The sequence below is a fragment of the Antechinus flavipes genome, chromosome 3 (assembly GCF_016432865.1).
Source record: "Antechinus flavipes isolate AdamAnt ecotype Samford, QLD, Australia chromosome 3, AdamAnt_v2, whole genome shotgun sequence".
Classification (NCBI taxonomy): Eukaryota; Metazoa; Chordata; class Mammalia; order Dasyuromorphia; family Dasyuridae; genus Antechinus; species Antechinus flavipes.
This window is the reverse complement of record NC_067400.1, coordinates 635,404,077-635,422,761: the sequence shown is the minus strand read 5'-3', so window position 1 is coordinate 635,422,761 and position 18,685 is coordinate 635,404,077.

Below are 18,685 nucleotides of genomic sequence, written 5' to 3'. Positions count from 1 at the left end.
TCCAGTTTCTTGTCACTACAAAAAGGGCTGTTAGAAACATTTTTGTACATGTGGGTTCCTTTCCCTTTTTTATGATCTCTTTGCAATATAGACTCAGTAATGACAATGCTAGATCAAAGGTTTCACACAGCTTGATAGCCCTTTGGGCATAGTTCCAGATTGCCCTCCAGAATGGTTGGATCAGTTTACAACTCCACCAATAATATCTTAGTGTCCTAGTTTTCCCACATCTCCTCTAATATTCACCATTATCTTTTCCTGTCATCTTAGCCAATTTGAGGGATTTCTAATGGTATCTCAGTAACTTCAATTAAATCTAATTCTATTGTTCCTTTTAAAGGAGTTGAGACTGAAAGGTATCTAATTCTTACAGAAAGCATAGAAAATACATCATATATTTACATATGATGATTGACACATGTATGTATATATGTACACAAATACTTACACACACACACACACACACACACACACACACACACATATATATATAATTAAATGAATTTCTATAAAAACTATGAATTGTATGCCAGTAGTAGCAAAAAACAAACAAACCTGGGATGGAATGAGCAAGCAATCTACCTAATTTCAAATTGTATAACAGTTTACATTAAAAGAATTATTGTATAATAAAAACATGTTCTATACATTAAATAATAAACCTAAGTAAAATTGACTTTTCCTTTTAGATATAACTTATTTTCTGCTAAGAAACACTTTTCTTTAAAACTGAAATGGACTTCCAGCCAAGATGGCGGAGAGGATGTACACATCTACTTAAGCTTCATGTTTTCTCTCAGAATAATTTATTTCATGTCAAGCCTCTGAATTAATGCTTGACTAAAAAAAAAAAAAAAAAAAAACACACAAATAAATAATTATCAAGAGAAGATATCCTCAAAACTCACCAGAAAAGGTCTGTTTTTGTTCATGGAGGGGAATAGATAGATCAGGCGCAGTTTTCATGAAGGCAGGCAGCGGCAGGACAATAGACACAGTAAGGCAGGCAGCTCACAGCTGAGCAGACCAAGGGAGGTGGGGTGTAATCTCAGCCGTTTCTGTGGAGAGAGCTTTAACACAGTGTTGGCTACTTTGCCCTGACAGCAAGCCAGTAGATAAGCAGAAAAGCTAAAAACACAGGGGATAAAGATTATAACCCCGAAAAGCTAGGGTCTCTTGGGACCTGACCATACCCACCCACAGTGTCTCAGCAAGCTCTCAGAATCTCAGATCGCAGATGAAGCACAGCCATTGTTGTCCTGCTAGTGCCTTACTACTGCCCCCTGCAGTGTGTAGAAGAAGCTCGGTAATACCATCCAGCCTCCCCACCCAAAAAAAAGCAGATCATTTGTTTTTCTTGTTTGTTTTCTTTGACTCTTCTTCAACAAAATAAGCAACAAATTAAAGCGCACTCTAACTATTGATAACTTCTATATGGATAGAGAGCAGACTTTAAATCCTGAGGAGATTAAAAACAGACTGTCTCCAGAAGAATACCCAAAGAAGTATATGATCTGGTTCTCAACACATAAGACTCTCATAGAAGAAATTTAAAAGGCTCTCACAAGAGAGCTAGAAGAGAAATGGGAAAAGGAAAGGGAAGCTTGGCGAGAGAGTTTGGGTAAGTCATCCCACTCATTTAAAGATAGAGTGGATAAAGAAATCAAATCCTTGAAAAAAAAAGATTTAGTGAGTTGGAAAAAAAAAATAGCTCTCTAAAAAATAAAATTGGCGAAATGGGAAAAAAATTCCATACAACAAAACAACTCACTTAAAAACTCAATTGGACAATTAGAAAAAGATATAAAAAAGTGAGTGAAGAAAATACTTCATTGAAAATCAGAATCGAATAAATGGAATTGAATGACTCGAAGACATACCAAGAATCAGTCAAGCAAAACCAAAAGATGAAACCATGGAAAAAAATGTCAAATACTTTCTTGGGAAATCAACAGACCTGGAAAATAGACCTAGGAGAGAAAATCGGAGAATTATTGGACTCCCTGAAAAATATGATGAAAAAAAGAGCATGGACACTATTTTCCAGGAAATTATCAAAGAGAACTGCCCAGAAGTTATAGAAACAGAGGGTAAAATAGACATTGAAAGAATTCATCTATCACATACTGAAAGAGACCCTAAAATCAAAACACTAAGAAATATAGTGGCCAAATGCCAGAACTATCAGACGAAGAAAAAAATACTGCAAGCTGCTAGAAAAAAAATCAATTCAAATATAGAGGAGCCACAATAAGGATCACTCAGGATCTAGCAGCATCCACATGAAAAGGGCCTGGAAAATGAAATTCCAAAAGGCTAAGGAACTTGGTATATAGCCAAAAATAACTTACCCAGAGATAATGAGTATCTTTTTCCAGGAAAGAAGATGGACATTCAATGAAATAAGTGAATTTCATCAATTTTTGATCAAAAAATGGGAACTAAACAAAAAGTCTGATATATAGAATTCAATATAGAACTCAAGAGAAACCTAAAAAGGTAAAAAGAAATATTGGGAAATATATTTCTGCTATAAAGATATATAAAAAACACATGTATACATGTATAAAGAATACTTGTATACACATGTAGTTCTAGAAACTAGAGGTGGAAAGGGTAAGGTGGGGGTACTACATCTCAGGAAGAGGCAAAGGAAACTTATCTCTGGGAGAAAGAATGGAGGGGGATGAACATAGTGTGTATCTTACTGCCATCAGAATTGGCTTAAAGAGAAAAGTATTAGACATATTTGAGAAGAAGGAGGAGAAAGAGAAGAATTGCAGGAAGAAAAATTGCAAGGAAAAGGAGATGAAGGAGCTGGAAAAGGAGGAGAATGGAAATCATGAGGGATTTAACAAGAGTTATCTGTTTGCATTCCTACAAGATGATAGTTGTAACTTATAACATGCTCATTATTATGACAATTAAAAGTAATACAGACAGAGGAGAGAGAGGGAGAGGAAGAGGGAGAGAGAGAAGGAGAGGGAGGGAGAGAGGGAGAGGAAAAGGGAGAGGGAGAGAGAGAGAGAGAAAGAAAGAGAAAGAGATGGCACATTATGAATTGAATATGAGAGAATGAAATCTAAAAAATAAAATAGAATTGAGATGTGATTGAGGAATGAACTAGGAGAAAGGGAAAGGGAGAGGTGGAATGGAGTAAATTATCAGCCATAGAAAAGACAAGAAAAAGCTGCTACAATGTAGGAAAAGAGGAGAGGGGAGTAGGAGCAGTAAACTTTAGTCTCATCAAAATTGGCTCAAAAAGAGCAGGAGGAGAAAGAGGGGGAGGAAAAGGAAGAGGATGAGGAAGAGAGAAAGAGGGAGATGAAGAATAAAGAGGAAGAGAATGAAAAGGAAGAGGAAGAGGAGGAGGAGGAAGTTGAAGAAGAGAAGGAGGAAAAGAGGTAGAGAAAGAAGGAGAAGGAGAATAAGAAGCAAGAGAGGAAGAGAAAGGAGGAGGAAAAGGAGAAGAAGGAAAGGGAGGAGGAGGAGAAAGAAGGAAGAGGAAGAGAAAAGAGGAGGAGGAAGGGGAGAAGAAGGAGAAGGAAGAAAAAAGGAGAAAGAAGGAGGAGAGGAAGAGAAAAAGGAGGAAGGGGAGGGGGAGGAGGAGGAGGAACAAAAGAAGAAAAAGAAGCAGAAGAATTGCAGGAAAAAGGAGAAAGAGAAAAAAGTAAAAAGAGAAGGAGATGCAGAAAGAGGAGAAGGAGGAGAAGGAATAGAAGGAGAAAGAATAAAAGGAGAAATAGGAGAAAGAAGAAGAATTTCAGGAAGAAAAAAGAAAAAGAATTGCAAGAAGAAGGAGAAGGAAGAGAAGAGGAGGAGGAGAAAGAAGAGAAGAAAAATTGCAAGAAAAAGGAGGAGAAAAAGAAGGAAAATGAAGGAGGAGGAGGAGATGGAGAAGGAGGAGAACAGAAATCATGAAGGACTTAACAAGGATTATCTGTTTGCATTCCTACAAGATTATACTTGTAACTTAAAATAATGAGCTCATTATTATGGCAGTTAAAACTTATACATATATGGTGGAGTTGTGAACGAATCCAACCATTCTGGAGAGCAATCTGGAATTATGCCCAAAAAGTTATCAAAATGTGCATACCCTTTGATCCAGCAGTGCTACTACTGGGCTTATACCCCAAAGAGATACTAAAGAAGGGAAAGGGACCTGTATGTGCCAAAATGTTTGTGGCAGCCCTGTTTGTAGTGGCTAGAAGCTGGAAAATGAATGGATGCCCATCAATTGGAGAATGGCTGGGTAAATTGTGGTATATGAATGTTATGGAATATTATTGTTCTGTAAGGAATGACCAGCAGGATGAATACAGAGAGACTTGGAGAGACTTACATGAACTGATGCTAAGTGAAATGAGCAGAATCAGGAGATCATTATACACTTCGACAACGATATTGTATGAGGATGTATTCTGACGGAAGTGGATTTCTTTGACAAAGAGACCTAACTGAGTTTCAATTGATAAATGATGGACAGAAGCAGCTACACCCAAAGAAAGAACACTGGGAAACGAATGTGAACTATTTGCATTTTTGTTTTTCTTCCCGGGTTATTTTTACCTTCTGAATCCAATTCTCCCTGTGCAACAAGAGAACTGTTCGGTTCTGCAAACATACATTGTATCTAGGATATACTGCAACATATCTAACATATATAGGACTGCTTGCCATCTAAGGGAGGGGTGGAGGGAGGGAGGGGAAAAATCGAAACAGAAGCGAGTGCAAGGGATAATGTTGTAAAAAATTACCCTGGCATGGATTCTGTCAATATAAAGTTATTATTAAATAAAATAAAATTTTAAAAAAACTTATACATATATATATATATATATATATATATATATATATATATATATTAGAGATAGAGTCAGAGAGAAAAAGAAAGAAAAAGAGAAAGACATACAGAGAGAGATGGCAATGTGTGGATTTGATATGAGAGGATAAAATCTAAAAAATTAAATAAAATCCAGGGGTGATTGAGGAAAAAACTGGGAGAAAGGGAAAGGGAGAGTGGAATGGAGTAAATTATCTGCCATAAAAGAGACAAGAAAAAGTGGTTACAATGTAGGGAAAGAGGAGAGGGGAGGAGTAATGAATTTTAGACTCAACAAAATTGAGTCAAAAGGAAATAACATATCAACATGGATACACAATTCTATCAGAAAGCAGGAAGAAGAGAAGAGCGAAGGCTGTCCGTGGCACCATGGCTCAAAAATGGAGGCTACTCGTGGCTCCAGAGTAGAGGCCATCCGTGGCACCATGGCTCCAGAGTGGAGGCCACCTGTGACACCAGAGTGGAGGCCATCCATGGCACCATGGCTTTAGAGTGAAGGCTGTCCATGGCACCAGGGCTCCAGAGTGGAGGCTGGCCATGACACCAGAGCAGAGGCCTTCAGAATGGAGGCCATCCGTGGCATCAGAGGGAAGGCCTCCAGAGTGGAGGCCGTCCATGGCTCCAGAGTGGAAGCCACCTGTGGCACCAGAGCGGAGGCCATCGTGGCATCATGGCTCCAGATTGGAGGCTGTTTGTGGCACCATGGCTTTAGAGTGGAGGCCATCTGTGGCTCCAGAGCAAAAGCTATCCATGGCACCATGGCTCCAGAGTGGAGGCCGTCCATGACACCAGAGTGGAGGCCTCCAGCGTGAAGGCCATCCATGGCTCCAAATGGAGGCCTCCAAAGGGGAGGCCGTCTGTGGCTCCAGAATGAAGTATTCCAGAATGGAGGTTGTCCATGGCTCCAGGGCTGCAAAGTGGAGCACCATGGCTCCAGAGCAGAGGCCATCCGTGGCACCAGGGCTCCAGAGTGCAGGCCGTCCGTGTCTCGAGAGCGAATTATAAACTGATTGTAAAGCACGGAGACTTTAATCCCTCACACAATGTTAGAACAGAAACATTCTAAGGTCAAGGAACTTTGAAATTATTGCTGTATTTCCCCTAGGAAGTTTAGGATTTGGGGTACTCCCTTTCTACTCTAAGGAACTTCTCTTTCATATGCTCTCCTACCTCTTTCATTTCAAGCATTCCTGGTGTCTACAGTATCCCTTCATTTTGCCTCCAACCTATTCCCTAAATACACCTACCTTTTGTCAAAGAGTGTGGCCAGAGTGAAGTCTTCACAAGACCGAACCCCAACTTTGGGTGCCTGCCATCATTTGGTGACAAACCCCACACCACAGATCACATCATCAGAAAAGGAAAAAACGAGATGGAAAACCAGCAGATACATGGTTGGTGGAATTGTGAACACATCCAACCATTCTGGAGAGCAATTTGGAATTAAGCTCAAAAAGTTATCAAACTGTGCATACCCTTTGATCCAGTAGTGCTACTACTGGGCTTATACCCCAAAGAGATACTAAAGAAGGGAAAGGGACCTGTATGTGCCAAAATGTTTGTGGCAGCCCTGTTTGTAGTGGCCAGAAACTGGAAAATGAATGGATGCCCATCAATTGGAGAATGTTTGAGTAAATTGTGGTATATGAATGTTATGGAATATTATTATTCTGTAAGAAATGACCAGCGGGATGAATACAGAGAGGATTAGTGAGACTTATATGAACTGATGCTAAGTGAAATGAGCAGAACCAGGAGATCATTATATACCTCAACAACGATACTGTTTGAGGATGTATTCTGATGGAAGTGGATCTCTTCAATAAAGAGAGCTAATTCAGTTTCAATTGATCAAGGATGGACAGAAGCAGCTACACCCAAAGAAAGAACACTGGGAAATTAATATAAACTGCTTGCATTTTTGCTTTTCTTCCCGGGTTATTTATACCTTCTGAATCCAAGTCTCCCTGTGCAACAAGAGAACTGTTCAGTTCTACACACATATATTGTACCTAGGATATACTGTAACCTATTTAACATGTAAAGGACTGCTTGCCATCTGCTTTTCTGTAATATTGTTCTCTTGGAAATGATTACATAAAACTTTTTTTTTCTTCCCAGAATATGCTGTACTTGCCAGCTTCTCACAAACTCTTTGCAGAATTTTCGTTAGAATATATCACTGGAATCAGTTCTGCTGAGGAAGAAATTTCCCATCACCCTCTTGTTCTTCCCAGATCTAGCTACCTCACAGATAAAACATAAACTTTCTTCCTGATCCCACAAGGAGATGCATTCCCCAGTGAAACATTTCTCCTATAAACTGTTTTTCTCAAAATTCAATGAGACTTACTGACCATGGTTCCAGGAGTCAACGATGACACTCAAAAATGGTATGACCTTTGAGCAAATCCTTCCCTGTGCTTCAGTTTCCTTCTGAAAATTGAAGAGGGTTGGATTCTTGAATTCCGAAGGGACTTTCAGCTCTACATCTCATGATTTTTGATGGTTTAGGAATTGGGGATATTCAGGGATATGGCTATGGACTTTACCCAGGAGGAGTGGGCGCTCCGGATGATCCTCAGAAGGAATTGTACAAAGAGATCATGTTGGAGAATGCCTAGAACCTGGATCTATAGTGTTTTATTTGGTTTTATTATTGGGCTTTTAGACTTGAAATGAAGGAAACCATTGCAAATCTAAGACTTTCTGTGGTAGAAACTCGTCAACAAAGTTCATGAGTAATGATTTGTAAAGGGCTGAAACTCTGAGTTGATGCACTGAGGTCAGACAACTGAGCACTTAAGCTTAATTACTGAATGGACAATACTCTATTAGCATATGCTTGGAAAATGGCTCTTCCCATTATTCTGTGCTGGTTAAATCTTGTGGTGTATACAGAGAATTGATGGCAAGAGGAAACACCCTAAGACAATCTTCAATAGATGATGCATTTTATATCGGATGTGATTCTGGGATAGTCATGGATCATCTCAGGCAAGGGCTCTGAATGAGAACAATTACTGCTTTTTGTGAGATTGGTATTTTTTAAGAAAGGCTTGCTTTGATCAGCCACAGCTATCCAGCTAGCACATCAATGCCCTAATTAGTCTATGTTCAAAGCATCCTTCTGGACATTCTGGCTTCTTGTATAAAAAGTTCCAGCTTAAAAAGTATCCCTAGGTAATTGGAAACTAAATAATCTCATCTTAAAGAATGATTGGGTGAAACAGCAAATTATAGACACAATTAATAATTTCATTCAAGATAATGGCAATGATGAGACATCATACCAAAATTTGTGGGATGCAGCCAAAGCGCTAATAAAGGGAAATTTTATATCCTTAGAGGCTTATTGGAATAAAATAGAGAAAGCGAGGATCAATGAATTAGGCTTGCAACTTAAAAAGTTAGAAAAAGACCAAATTTTAAAACCCCAATCAATTACTAAACTTGAAATTCTAAAATTAAAAGGAGAAATTAATAATATTGAAAGTAAAAAAAAATTGAACTAATAACTAAAACTAAGAGTTGATTTTATGAAAAAACCAATAAAATTGATGAACCTTTGGTAAATCTGATTAGAAAAAGGAGAGAGGAAAATCAAATTAGTAGTCTTAAAAATGAAAAGGGAGAACTTTCCACCAATTGTTAGAATCCTTACAAGCTGTTAAGTCATTAGAGTTGATAGAGACAATTTAGGGTTAGCATGGTTCAATATGATTGATCTGATCTTACAAGGAGATGTTATGGGCCAGAACTTTAAAGAAGGTACTAAGTAGAACAATAGAAACAATGCTTGTGTTCACATCTTTAGAGAGCTCATATAAGCAAGAAGCTCTTAGGGCCAGAGAGCACTCTGGGACAGACACAGAGGCACTCTAGGACAGATACAGAGCACTCTGGGAGATACAGAAGCCCACAAGCCCACACTTGGAGATGGAGTCAGATTCATTCCAACTTTCACCTTAGTGCTGGCTGGAGACATTCGGAGTTGAGCTAGAGGCAAAAGACTAGCAACGAGAGCTCTCGGAACCAAGGAAAGCTGAGGCCTCTAAGAAAGCTATTCGGGCCCAAGGAAGGAGAAAATAAACGTTTGGATTTTATCAGCTGGCTTCATTTGAGGTGATTATTACTTGGAACTGAAACTAAGGCTGCCTCCAGAAAACCTCCCCAAGAAACCTGCTCTCAGAGAGAATCCTCATATATTATATAAAAGAAGAACACCACATTTGGATGCCCAACATGGGGCTGACAGGCCCCTCAGTGGATTTTAGTGGAAAAGCCTCTGATCCTGATTTCAGTGGAAAAGCCTCTGGTCCTGAATCCAATGGAAAAGTCTTCTTGACTCAGAAATTAGAGTGAGTACAACAAAGAAATTTTGTTAAAAGAGTTAAAGTAGAATTTCAGCTAAGATGGGACAGATGTTTAGAAAACAGCCTTCTGTTTCTGTTCAAGGAAAATGTTTAGAGAGCATTGTCAAGGGTATGAAAATTCAAGGTTTGATTATAATTTTGAAGCAGATCATTGAACTTTTAGAAACTGTAAAGCACATATGTCCTTGGTTCTCTATGGAAAAAGAATTGAATCTAGACAAGTGGAAATTAATAAGAGAGCAACTGGGTGAATACTACAGATCTAATCCAAATTCAATGAAGTGGAAATTAGAAGGAGAGGATCTTTGTCAATTCTGCAATAAAAATGCAATTTTCAAAGACATATTTAATACATATAATTTAATACAATTGGCTTTAGGAAATTATTTAACTGTTAGAATGAAGAAAAAGAAGAAAGAGCAAGAAGGGGAGGTGCCAACTAAACTAGGTGAAAAGGAGGAAGAATCAGATAAGAATGGAGTTAAGTACAATTCTGACTGTGATACTTCACAACAGGAGAAATTAGATCATTCCACATCTCATGACCCTATCCCCTCAATTAACCCTTCATAGGTGGAGGAAGAAGGGGGAGGGAGAGAGGCAAAAACACAATCAGCTTCTCCTGTGAAGCAGAATATGACAAGATTAGAAAAAGCATTGATTAAGGCAAAAAATGAAGGAGAAGATATATCTGATTTTATAAATGCATATCCTATGATAGAAGAGCTTGACTCTTCAGGTCAAAAAGGGAGAAGAAACACTCCTTTTAATTTGGAAAAAATTAAATATTTGAAAAAGGGATGCACTCTTTATGGGGCTACATCCTCTTATGTGAAGATGTTACTAGATAATTTGTCTTATAAAATCTTAACCCCGAATGATTGGAAACCCATATCTAGAACATGTTTAGAACCTGGACAAAATTTGTTGTGGCTTTCAGAGTTTCATGAATTATGTAGGATTCAAGCCCAATGCAATAGGCAAACAGGAGCTACTGGACAAATCACTTTTGACCAACTAGCTGGTGAAGGTCAGTATGGAGAGAATTTAGAACAGATTTATTACCCCATAACAGTGTATGAGCAAATTTCTAAGGCTGCAATAAAAGCTTAGAGTTCTCTCCCTGGACAGAAAGATGGATGTAAAGCCTTCACAAAAATAGAGCAAGATCCCAATGAACCTTTTGCAGATTTTGTGGGAAGTTTGCAAACAGCTGTAATAAGAACCATTGGAGATAATCCTGCCACAGAAATAATGACCAGACATCTGGCTAAGGAAAATGCCAATGAGGTTTGCAAAACAATTATATGGGGATTAGACAAAGATGCTCCTTTAGAAGAGATCATAAGGCGCTGTGCCACAGTGGGCACAAATGCTTATTATGCCCAAACTATGATGAATATGGGAAGACAGCGTCCCTCTTGGCAAGGGACTTCTAGAGAAATTCGTTGATGTTTTCAATGTGGAAAAGTTGGACATTTGAGAGCTTAGTGTAGATATAGAGATAGAGTGAGAAGACAGGGTGAAAGAAAACACAAAACCCCATGTCCAAAATGCAACTGAGGCTTTCACTGGGCCTCTGACTGTAGATCAACTCAGAGAAATGAGAGGTGGAGCCCTGTTCCAAGATACCAATCAAAAGATAAGTAGGGCATAATGGCAGCTGAGGTTACACCCAGAGAGTCTTTAGAAAGTCAGGACTCTGATGTGATCAATCAGCCTAAAAATAATCACATGGCAGAAAGATTACAGTTGGGGAGAATACAGGCTTTTTATCCCAACAGGTCAGTATCCAGTGCAAACAGTTCCAATGTAATTGCCAGTTGATAAGGAGAAATCCCAAAAGTGGTAAATAGAAGGGAATTAGGTCAACTGCTTGGGGAAGGGGTTTGCTTATATTTCTACAGATGGAGAAGGAATTAGATGGGGCCAATGAGCCATATCCATCAGAGAGAAACAGAAAAAGAGAAAAACCTCAAAACAAAGGAGAAGATTTAAGAAACATCTGACCCTGAAAGAACATGGCTAACAATGAGACTGTTAAAAGAACTTTAAAATCTTCAGGAATCATTGGATTTCCTAACACAAGATGAGACTGTTTCAAGTTCTTGAAAACCAGCAAGAATCATTGGATTCCTTGAGATGAAAAACTGTTGATGAGACTATTGCAGTACTTCAGAGCTTACAGGAATTATTGGATTCCTTGCACATGAACTAATGAACAATTGATTCCTTTTGGACTATTTCTAGGACTTATGGACATGTATAAATTCTCATGTTGATTCATGTTATTTGTTACATTACTACTAGCCTGAGTTATATTGCTATGTGCTTATGTAATTATGCGTAATGCCTCCCATACTGATGGATTTATGTATACCTGTTTCAAGTGAGCCCCTTTAGAAACCCGCTAATCTGATTTGATTTCCCATTTTCTTTGGTGTTTTCATCTCCCTTCTGGAGATGTCAGGAAGGGTGTGACCACCTTTTTTTTATGATGTTTTCACTTCTTTTTTGAGCAGTCAGGGAAGGTGTGATTACCTTCTTTTTAGGGTTCTCACCTCCTTGAGAAGTCAGGGAGAGCATGACCACCTTATGTTCTAAAACAAAAGAAAGCGGGAGATGTTAGAATCCTTACAAACTGTTAAGTCATTAGAGTTGATAGAGACAAAAATTATCTAATTTAGCATGGTTCAGTATGATTGATCTGATCTTACAAGGAGATGTTATGGGCCAGAAGAAACAAGGTACTAAGTGGAACTGATAGAAACAATGCTTGTGTTTACACCTTTAGAGAGCTCATATAAGCAAGAAGCTCCCAAGACCAAGGAGCACTCTGGGAGATTGAAAGCCAGAAGCCCTCTCTCAGAGGCAAGACAGAGTCATTCCAACTTTCATCTTGGTGCTGGCTGGAGACATTCGGAGTTGAGCTAGAGGTAAAAGACTAGCAGTGAGAGCTCTCAGAACCAAGGAAAGCTAAGGCCTCTAAGAAAGCTACCCAGGCCCAAAGAAGGAGAAAATAAACGTTTGGATTTTATCAGCTGGCTGCATTTGGAGTGATTGTTACTCTAAACTGAAACTAAGGCTGCCTCCAGAAAACCTCCCCAAGAAATCTGCTCCCAGAGAGAACCATCACATTATACAAAAGAAGAGAACACCACAACCAATGAAGAGGAAATTAAAGAAATAATAAGGGGTTACTTTGCCCAACTTTATGCCAATAAATTTGATAATCTAAATGAAATGGATGACTACCTCCAAAACTATAGGCCTCCCAGATTAACAGAGGAGGAAGTAAATTGCTTAAATAGTCCCATTTCAGAAAAAGAAATAGAACAAGCTATTAATCAACTCCCTAAAAAAAAATCCCCAGGATCAGATGGATTTACATGTGAATTCTACCAAACATTTAAAGAACAGTTAGCTCCAGTGTTATATAAACTATTTGAAAAAATAAAGAATGAAGGAGTTCTACCAAATTCCTTTTATGACACAGACATGGTACTGATACCCAAACCAGGTAGGCTGAAAACAGAAAAAGAAAATTATAGACCAATCTCCCTAATGAATATTGATGCTAAAATCTTAAATAAAATATTAGCAAAAAGATTACCAAAAATCATCCCCAGGATAATACACTATGACCAAGTAGGATTTATACCAGGAATGCAGGGCTGGTTCAATATTAAGAAAACTATTAGCATAATTGACTATATCAATAACCAAACTAACAAAAACCATATGATCATCTCAATCAATGCAGAAAAAGCATTTGATAAAATCCAATATTCATTTCTATTAAAAACACTTGAGAGTATAGGAATAAATGAACTTTTCCTTAAAATAGTCAGTAACATCTATTTAAAACCATTAGTAAGCATCATATGTAATGGAGATAAACTGGAACCATTCCCAGTAAGATCAGGAGTGAAACAAGGTTGCCCACTATCACCATTACTATTCAATATTGTATTAGAAACGCTAGCTTTGGCAATAAGGGTTGAGAAAGAGATTAAAGGAATTAGAGTAGGTAATGAGGAAACTAAATTATTGCTCTTTGCAGATGATATGATGTTATACTTAGAGAACCCCAGAAATTTTACTAAAAAAGCTATTGGAAATAATCCACAACCCTCTTCAACAATGAGATGAACCAAATCAGTTCCAACAGAACAGTGATGAATTGAACCAGCTACACCCAGCGAAAGAACTCTAGGAAATGATTATGAACTGTTGGGGTCCCCAGCTAGTGCAGATCTGCTGACACCAGTTGGAGTCTGAGCACTTACCCACAATTATCATCGCCTCTATGATCTTCAGAGATGGACATATCTGTCTCCAAATATGACAGAGCAGTTCTGACACCCTTTAATACAGTTAAAGAAGCTTTATTGCTTGGTTACATCATCTTGTCTCTCCTGCTTCCTTGCTTCCTTTCTTCCCTGTTTCCTCCCTCTCCCTCTGCTGTCCTGTTCTTATACCCCTTTCATCTCCCCTGCCAATGTGCCCCAACAACAAGTATGTGTTTAGTTTGTGTATCCAGGAGCCTAACTCCTGAGATGGTGAGAGTGATCTCGATTTAGTGTGTGCTTGATGCCTGTCCTCATGTGTCTTCAGGGTGTGTACCCCAGACCTTTAGCCAGTGAAGCAGAACTCACACCCGAAGCCTCAACATCCATTCCCAAGAGTGAGCTGATTGAGATCCAACCAGCCAAAGACCACAAGGATCAAGTTTACACAAGACTTGTCTTTGCACAGACTTGTTGTCTATGCACTGTGTGCAAGGTACACGATGCATTATAGCAATGAACCACTACATAGAATTCCCAATTCCTCTATTTTTGTCTGCCTGCATTTTTGATTTCCTTCACAGGTTAATTGTACACTATTTCAAAGTCTGATTCTTTTTGTACAGCAAAATAACTGTATGTACATGTATACATATATTGTATTTAACTTATACTTTAACATATTTAACATGTATTATTCAAGCTGCCATATCAAGGAGAGGATGGGGGGAAAGAGGGGAAAAATTGGAACAAAAGGTTTGGCAATTGTCAATGCTGAAAAATTACCCATGCATATATCTTGTAAATAAAAAGCTATAATAAGAAAAAAAAAAAAAAAAGAATCTACAACTTTGGAAAAGTTGCAGGATACAAAATAAATCCAGAAAAATCCTCAGCATTTTTATACATCACCAACAAACTCCAACAGCAAGAGATACAAAGAGAAATTCCATTTAAAATAACTGCCAATAGTAAAAAATATTTGGGAATCTATCTGCCAAAGGAAAATCAGCAATTATATGAGCAAAATTACAAAAAACTTTCCACATAAATAAAGTCAGATCTAAACAACTGGAAAAAGATTAAGTGCTCTTGGACAGGTCGAGAGAATATAATAAAGATGATAATACTATCTAAACTAATCTATTTATTTAGTGCCATACCAATCAGACTCCCAAGAAAATATTTTAATGACCTAGGGAAAAAAAACAACATAATGAAGAACATAGGATAGTTTGTGTCGTGGAGGAGGAAGGAAGTTGTTACCAAAGAAGAACTAGAGATCATTATTGATCACAAAATAGAAAATTTTGATTATATCAAGTTAAAAAGCTTTTGTACAAAACTAATACAGACAAGATTAGACGGGAAGCAATAAAATAGGAAAACATTTTTACAATCAAAAGTTCTGATACAGGCCTCATCTCCGAAATACATAGAGAATTGACTCTAATTTATAAGAAATCAAGTCATTCTCCAATTGATAAATGGTCAAAGATACGAACAGACAATTTTCAGATGACAAAATTGAAACTACATTTACTCATATGAAAGGGTGTTCCAAATCACTATTGATCAGAGAAATGCAAATTAAGATAACTTTGAGATACCACTACATACCTCTCATATTAGCCAAGATGACAGGAAAAGGTAATGACAAATGTTGGAGGAGATGTGGCAAAACTGGGACTGGTAGAGTTGTGAATGGATCCAACCATTCTGGGGAGCAATCTGGAATTATGCCCAAAAAATTATCAAATTGTGCATACTCTTTGATTCAACAGTGTTAATATTGGGCTTACATCCCAAAGAGATATTAAAGAAAAGGAAGCATCCAGCCATTCTGGAGAACAATTTGGAACTACGCTCAAAAAGTTATCAAACTGTGCATACCCTTTGATCCAGCAGTGTTTCTACTGGGCTTCTATCCCAAAGAGATACTAAAGAAGGGAAAGGGACCTGTATGTGCCAAAATGTTTGTGGCAGCCCTGTTTGTAGTGGCTAGAAGCTGGAAAATGAATGGATGCCCATCAATTGGAGAAATTGTGGTATATGAATGTTATGGAATATTATTGTTCTGTAAGAAATGGCCAGCAGGATGAATACAGAGAGGATTGGCAATACTTACATGAACTGATGCTAAGTGAAATGAGCAGAACCAGGATATCATTATATACCTCAACAACGATACTGTTTGAGGATGTATTCTGATGGAAGTGGACCTCTTCAATAAAGAGAGCTAATTCAGTTTCAATTGATCAAGGATGGACAGAAGCAGCTACACCCAAAGAAAGAACACTGGGAAATGAATACAAATTGCTTGCATTTTTGTTTTTCTTCCCGGGTTATTTATACCTTCTGAATCCAATTCTCCCTGTGCAACAAGAGAACTGTTTGGTTCTACACACATATATTGTACCTAGGATATACTGTAACCTATTTAACATGTAATGGACTGCTTGCCATCTGGGGGAGGGAGTGGAGGGAGGGAGGGGAAAAATCGGAACAGAAGTGAGTGCAAGGGATAGGATAATGCTGTAAAAAATTACTCTGGCATGGGTTCTGTCAACAAAAAGTTATTTAATAATAATTTAAAAAAAAAAAAAAAAAGGGAAGGACCTGTATGTGCAAAAATGTTTGTGGCAGCCCTTTTCATGGTGACTAGAAACTGGAGATTGAATGGATGCCCATCAACTGGAGAATGGCTGGGTAAATTGTGGTATATGAATGTTATGGAATATTATTGTTCTGTAAGAAATAACTGTTGTGACCCACCACTTAAAACAAAGTGATAACTCAATGGAATTGATAGAAACAATGCTTGAGTTAACAGCTTTGAGAGTTCACACATTAGCTCACACATTAGTTCACATATTTGCAAGATTTCAGGGTTCAGTATGAGATGTCCAAATTCACACCTCCCATAATCCCACTCTCAGAGGAGGAGTCAACCTTTGAGTTTACACCTCTAAAAGAGCATAAAAACAGCTGAGCTCAATCAGGAGAGTTCAGTTGAAAAGATTGAGAGGGAAGCGTCAGTTGGAGATTGAGAAGCCATGAGTCAGAGTTGAGCTAGAGGCAGAAGCTGGAAGAGCTAAAAAACAAGCTGCAAGAGCTCTTGGAACCAAGGAGGGAGAGAGGCCTCTAAGAAAGCTAACTGGACCCAAGGAAAGAGATAAGACTTGGAAGGAGAAAATAAACGTTTGGATTTTATCAGCTGGCTGCATTTGAAGTGATTATTACTTTGAACTGAAACTAAGGCTGCCTCCAGAAAACCTCCCCCGAGAAACCTGCTCCGAGAGAACCATTATAATTTACAAAAGAAGAAGAACATCACAAATAACCAGCAGGATGAATAAAGAGAGGTTTGGAGAGACTTACATGAACTGCTGCTAAGTGAAATGAGTAGAACCAGGAGATCATCATACACTTCAATAACAATACTATACAAGGATCAATTCTGATGGAAGAGGATATCTTCAGCAATGAGAAGATCCAATTCAGTTCCAACTGATCAGTGATGATCAGCTACACCCAGAGAAAGAATACTGGAAAATGAATGTGGATTGCTTGCATTTTTGTTTTTCTTACCAGGTGATTTTTACCTTTTTAAATCTGATTTGTCTTGTACAATAAGAGAACTGTATAAATATGTACACATATATTGTATTTAAGATATAGTTTAACATGTATGAAACTGCCGGCCATCTAGGGGAGGGGGTGGAGGGAAGGAAGGCAAAAGTTGGAACAGAAGTGATTGCAAGGGACAATGTTGAAAAACTTTGCATGTGTTCTGTCAATAAAAAGCTATAATAGGAATGTTATTGTTCTGTAAGAAATGACCAGCAGGATGAATACAGAAAGGCTTGGAGAGACTTACATGAACTGATGCTAAGTGAAAGGAGCAGAACCAGGAGATCATTATATACTTCAACATCAATACTGTATGAGAATGTATTCTGATGAAAGTGGGATTTCTCCATAGAAACAGAGGGTAAAATAGACATTGAAAGAATTCATCAATCACCTACTGAAAGGGATCCTAAAATCAAAACACCAAGGAATATAGTGGCCAAATGCCAGAACCTTCAGACGAAGGAAAAAATATTGCAAGTGGCTAGAAAAACCCCATTCAAGTATTGAGGAGCCACAATAAGGATCTCCCAGGATCTAGCAGCATCCATACTAAAGGATCAAAGGGCCTGGAATATGATATTCCAAAAGGCTAAGGAACTTGGTATGCAACCAAAAATAACTTACCCAGCTAGAATGAGCATCTTTTTCCAGGGAAGAAGATGGACATTCAATGAAGTAAGTGAATTTCACCTATTTTTGATGAAAAAGCCAGAACTTAACAAAAAGTTCGATCTACAAATATAGAACTCAAGAGAAATCTAAAAAGGTAAAGATTAATCTTGGGAACTATATTTCGGCTATAAAGATATATAAAGAATACATGTATACCTTGTTCTGGAGACTAGATTTGGAAAGGACATTGTACCAGAAAAAGGGGTAAAGTGGGGGTACTACATCTCATGAAGAGGCAAAGGAAACCTATTATATCTGAGAGAAAGAATGGAGGGGGATGAATATAGTGGGTATCTTACTGCCTTCAGAATTGGCTTTAAGAGAAAAATTTTAGACATATTCAATCTATGGTGAAACTTCTCCCACCTCATTGAAAAGGGCCTGGAATATGATATTCCGAAAGGCTAAGGAACTTGGTATGCAACCAAAAATAACTTACCCAGCTAGAATGAGCATCTTTTTCCAGGGAAGAAGATGGACATTCAATGAAGTAAGCGAATTTCACCTATTTTTTGATGAGAAAGGAAAAATGAAAAGGGAAGGAATAAGCTAAGTGGAAGGAAATACGGAAACTGGGAAGGAAAGGGGTAAGATAGGGGGTGGAACTCTAAGGTGGGGGGAAGGATTCTAAAAAGGGAGGGCTGTGAGAAGCAAGTGGTGCTCACAAGCTTAATACTGGGGAGGGGGGTAAGGGGGAAAGAAGGGAGAAAAGCATAAACAGGGATTAACAAGATGGCAAGTAATACAGAATTGGTCATTTTAATCATAAATGTGAATGGGGTAAACTCCCCCATAAAGAGGAAGTGGTTAGCAGAATGGATTAAAAAACAGAATCCTACAATATGTTGTTTATAGGAAACACACCT